Below are 6,067 nucleotides of genomic sequence, written 5' to 3' on the forward strand. Positions count from 1 at the left end.
CATGAAGGAGGACTGCGTTAAAAATAGCAAATCTCAACCTCTGATTAACTTTATTATCACCATAAATTTTTAAGCCATAAACAAAACACATTAAAATTAAACAAAATACGCTGCATATTTGTAAAAGGTTCCTAGGATACAAGCTACAACGTGGGATTATAAAACGAATCCTAGATTTTGGAGGTGACTATGGATACACCGTCTATCAGTTTTAACCTCCAATTCGCTAGTCTCACAGTCAGTTGTGGGAAGGTGACTGCTCTTCCAAGTTAAACTAAGAAAAAGATAAACATAAAAAGATGAAAAATAAATAAATAAAATAAAAATTGAGGAAAATAAGGTATTACCATTTGGAAGTAAGATCAAACTTACCTCTTGAAGATAGCATTCTTGCCTTCAGTATGGTAGAGACACTGATTAACATGAGATTAATGGCTTAAAATTTATGGTTATAATATATACATATAAAATTTATTAATATTTTGCTGTATATACAAAAATGCTCTGAAACTGGTAAGATGTTTTCCTTATACTGAAGTAAAATACAGAGTTGACCTATAACATGACGTCACATAAGTGAAATTGATATATTGTATTCCACATACAGATATGAAACAAGATACAAGATGTACTGTACCTTAACACAAAGACATAAACCTAGATTTATGTTGTTTTCCTCATTGATCACAGATACATAAATTCACATCCATAGTCCATATATTGTTCTGCACCTCGTCAATAGGTACTTGTGAAATAAGTGACACATTGTTATTTCTAATTCCGAACCATATATAAAATGTATCCATGTTGTTTTGGAACGTGTATTTCTATATATATAGAAATAATGAGACCCACCTTATTCTTTCTCTTGAGAAAACTGTATAAAAACAGGTCGAAGTTACCTGTACATTGATGATTTAGTTAGAAAAACGGATCGATACTGTTTTGTACATATTGATCCTGTCTACAAACACTTAGAATTAACTTAGTGTTTTTCTTTACCTCATATAATAAAACCTAAATTCAAATCCAGGCTTTTGTACTTTAAGAAACAAAAGCGCAACAATAAAAACAGATCCATGTTGTAAAATGGGGAAAAGTATACTTACAAACCTATTTTAATTTACATTTTAAATTGTATATAACGACGTAACTTCTTTTTTTGTACTTAGAATCAGATATATATCTTGTAATACAACATATTCTGCGAATTATAAATAACAAAGAAGAGAGTTGTCAATAGACTCAATAAATAAAACTGTCATTATGTTCATTAACAGTAAATTACAATAAATTCGGTTATTGTTTCTCTCTTTAAGGTCAATGTTTCCGTTTTGTAGATTCATTTTATTAAAAATATGGGATATAGAAACTATCAATTATGTTTAATAAATACCATTTTTATGCCCACCTTTTACAATACTGTAAACAAAAATGCTAACTTTTGAAACAGTTATGAATTTAATTCCAAGATATTCAAAAAGTTAAGGAACCTGGAATCAATTATAGTGTGCGTTGTTTTTGTATGTTTGAGGATCGTTTAACGCTACTCGAGGAATAACGGCGTAAGTTTGAAATGATAACCTTGAGGGAATGCAATAACTCAATACCACCCACAGCCAATTCTTGCTCTACTCTTTACTAACAAACAATGGAATTGACCGAACGTTACAATGTCTTTACGGCTTTAAAGACGAGCATGTTCTGTAACGAGGATTCAAACCCATTTCTTGCAAATTGAGAGTCAAGTTTTTTAACGACCAGAAAATGTACTTTCAAAATTTCTAAGTTAAGGCTAGTCAGTACCTTATGACAATACTTCGAAACCACTGTATTTTAAGCATCTATTAGTAGGTTAAAAGGTTTTAATTAATTACATGTATTTTAACTCGGGTTGATCTGCAGATTATCTGTTAAGGCAAAGTAATTCCTCACATTTATATATATGTACACACACATACATGCAAATATATATGTATATACATATACAAACAGAATGTAGTAGTCAACTTTAATACCTGAGAGAAAGCGGGCGTAACCGAACAACTTTACTATCGGTGATATTTCACCGATATTTTTCTCAATTCCAAAGAATGATAATATAAATAATATAATTCGAAATATAAGGAACATGAAATAAAGTTAAGGTGGTAATTAAGATTTGGGCCGTGACGTTTCCTGGTGGGAGAGCAGTATGTTAACGTTAAAAAAACCTAGTATTAATACTAAGGCCATGCCGTTTACAATTATAAAACAAACAAGATGATGTTCATGCTCTCCTGATATATGATACCAACTTAATGTTTTTCTGTAAGTAATGTTGAAAGGTTATATGACAGTAGATTCATGTTTTCTGTACAGAGTAATGAAATGAGGTTTATAACAGATCGGTATTATTCTGTGGGACTAAAATATTTGCTCACAAGCCTCATTCGAAGCTATTGTGTTAAAAAGCACACAATGATCGGTTTAAAATTTTTAACCATACAAAGTACACAAGTAAAAGAAACATCTGATTAAAAACTTTAAACTCATGGTCGAGGAGAAGAAGAAAAAGAGATGGATTATTTTTTCAGCTTTTCGTGTAAAAAAAGAAGTCCCCCAGTGGTACAGCGGTAAGTTTATGGATTTACAACGCCAAAATCAGGAGTTTGATTCTCCTCGGTGGACAAGCAGATAGCCTGATGCAGCTTTGCTAAAAGAAAAACACTAGTGTAAAAAATGTTCTTCGATTCAGAATATATGTACGATGTGTTATAATTGTTAAATTGTTACTTTCACAGTAAAATAATTAATCTTTAAGTACTGCTATGTTGCTTTTATCAAATTATAAAATATTTTGGAAACATGGGGACATTTTTCTTTGAGATAATTTTATCAAAGAAGTAAAGTGTTATTAGGTTGTTTTCTGTGGCAATGGTACGGAAAAACTACAAGTTTCTCTTCAGTTTAGTATGTGTTATAATGCATTCACGCATTTTCTTACAAATCCAAGATGTAAAAAAAACTATGCTGTAAAAACAAACGTTTTAATACAATACATACTTTACAGTTTGATATTCCAGAAAGGTAAAATAAACGTTATCTCTTAAACACAGTAATTTATTTGAACTTGCATTAAATGGATCGACAACTAAAAATATCTACACATTATGTTTCATTAGCTACAGAAACAATGTTCAAAGAGATTTTACAATGTTTATTTACGTGATGATGCTACGTGTACGTATTAACATTTTTAATTAGCATCATGCCATATTGTTTAGTCCATGTAAGAAAAATAATTCTATCATTGATTGAGGATAATGAAAATGTTGTAAGAAGATTCTAAAAAAATAGTACATATGAGGCTGTTTTATTCGGAAGCACACTGACTGTTTGTTTGCTTTTCAATTTCGCACAAAGATACACGAGGTTATCTGCGCTAGCCGTTCCTAATGACAAGACTACTAAATACCAACAATAGAACTGAAAGGGCGAGCATGTTTGGGGCAACGGGCATTCGAACCCGTGACTCTCAGATTACGAGTCAAGTGCCTTAACCATTGGCCATGCCACACAAAAGTACACTGCTGTATAGTTACGTTCAGTTAGGTTTCTTGAATAAAACACGGTTGTTTGATTCACAACTCTAAAATTTTATGTGTAAAAATTTTAACATTTTTTTATGTTCTTGTGTTGGTGAAATATTTTTACAATTATTATTAAACGCCAAGTTCAAAAGCCACAATTTATTAATCTAGCTGGAAATTTGATTATGTAAGTGCGATATTAGCATACAAGTAATTATTTTCACTATATCTGATCGCAAAACAAGGAACAATTCACATAGCCCTCTAGTGGCACAACGGCATATCTGCGGACTTATACTTTTAAAAAATTGTAGTGGGCAGAGCATAGATACTCTTTTGCTTAATAACAAACAACAACAATCAATATAAAAAAGCCATAATTGTCGTTGTTGTGAAATGAGTATGTTGGTCGAAAAATACTTTGTCCTCTGAAAGTTTAAGTTGTACAGAACAAATTAAAAGTATGCGTGAAATTCTAACTAATTATGTTGTATGGCGTTATTTTATTATAATATAATTAAGACAAGACTATCAGATATAAAAGACTGTTTATTATAAGTAGTATTATTAAATTATTTATTTTGTGTTTGTAATTCACTGATATCGAGACTATCGAACGTTGTATATTTTCAATTCATTTATGTCGAGATTATGGAAATTTCTAGAAAGGCTAAGTAATAGATGTATAAATAGCTACTACCAGAAGAGCGGAAACAAAGTAAACGTAGTTACGTGAAATAGAAAAGTTAGAAAACATAAAGTTAACCGTCGTGGGAGTGAATGGCCTAACGTTTTAATCCGTTAGAATGAGATTAACAGTTTGAAAGAGATAAGAAGAAGAATTTGTTTTGTCAGAGAGTGTTCTAAACTAATTGAACTCACCTGTGTGGACTTTGTCAAATGGTAGACTGTTACTGGAAATTCAGCCTACAAGTGCAGTAATTCACGTATTAGCGTAAGTGAATCATACGCAGGTACTGTTGCGATAAAAATAAAGAAAAATAGTTCCTCTTGTTAAGTGAATTTTAAAGTAATTGAACTGGGCTGTGTGTACTTTTGACAAGAAGAAAAGAACTGTATAGTATTTAAGATACAACTGCTCATTTATTGTCAAATTTATCGCCATAAGTTCCAAACACCTACTGCAGAAGAATCCTTAGCCTAATGCATCCATAAATTTACATTACTTTATATACTACTAAAAAGTACGTTTCCAACATCTGGCAAGTGAGTCAGGATTATACAGTGGTAAATTGCAATAACAGAAAACGTAACCGACAGCGGAAATAAATAGGCCTATTTACGCATTAACTCAAGTAACAGTGCAGTTAGTGTGGAGATTACAATCATGCTATACAGCCATATCAAATTCGAATAAATGGATAAAAAGAAGAGAGCATCTCAGGTTAAAAGACAGTGAACTGCGAGAGGTTTTGAACGAAAACAAGAAGTAGACAGAAAAGAATGACAACTGAAGAGAGGATGAGAAACAGAAAAAAGGAAGAAAGACTGAAAGGAGAAAAAGAGGTAAGAAAAGAGATAGAAAAGACTGGAAATGGAGAGAGAGAAAGAATAAGAGCACAAACTAATAAAGAAATAGAGAGAATAAGAGCACAAGTTAAGATTGGTAAGCTCACTCAACTGAAGGACAAAACACCCAATAAAAAGAACAGAGGTAGGACCAGCTAACTCAAACTGTTCAAATTTGATGAACAGAAAGACGGCGTCAATAATTTCCTGGAGAAACATGAAAGATTTGTCCCAAATCATAACTGGGGCAAAGGCGACTGGGCAGTCTGCCTTAGCCCGCTTCTCACATATGCAGATATGACGTTAGAAGATGTTATAGACTATAAAAAAATTAAAAGTGACTTTGCTAAAACGAAATGAACTTACAGAAGACGGTTTTTGCATTATATCAACGGTAATACTTCACAAGATTTACTGACATGGCCAAGTGTGACAATAGGTTTGAGGGACTGGCGTATCTACTAGCACATGAACAGTTCATAATCACTTTGTTCAACTGACATGTCATTGTTCCTAAAAGAGGGAGTATCAAATAATGTAGAGAAGATTATCAATCTGGCAGGACAATACATGAAAGCTCATGGAGGGAGTATAAAAGACAAGTCCAAGAATATCCAGTTAAAACTGAAATCAGTGGTGGCTGACCAGAAGCAGAAAGGAGTCTACCAAAAGTGAAGAAGGTTAACAGACAAATAGGAGAAGAAATGCTTTGTTTGCTATAAAATGGGGCAGACTACAAAGTAGTATAAGTCCATTATCAGCGAGAAACAGCAGAAAACTTAACTAAAACCAGTTGGAGATGCTTTAAAAGATAGTGCTGGTAATAAACAAGAAAAGAGTGACTGGCAACATGGATACTGCTGCCATAAGACAAAAAATCAAGATAACTCATCAGATTCACCAAAATAAGAAAGTATCATCTGGAAGATTTATCAGTACATGGTCAATGGTTGGTTCAAGTTAAC

This window comes from Tachypleus tridentatus, chromosome 10, assembly GCF_004210375.1.
Source record: "Tachypleus tridentatus isolate NWPU-2018 chromosome 10, ASM421037v1, whole genome shotgun sequence".
NCBI classification, from domain to species: domain Eukaryota; kingdom Metazoa; phylum Arthropoda; class Merostomata; order Xiphosura; family Limulidae; genus Tachypleus; species Tachypleus tridentatus.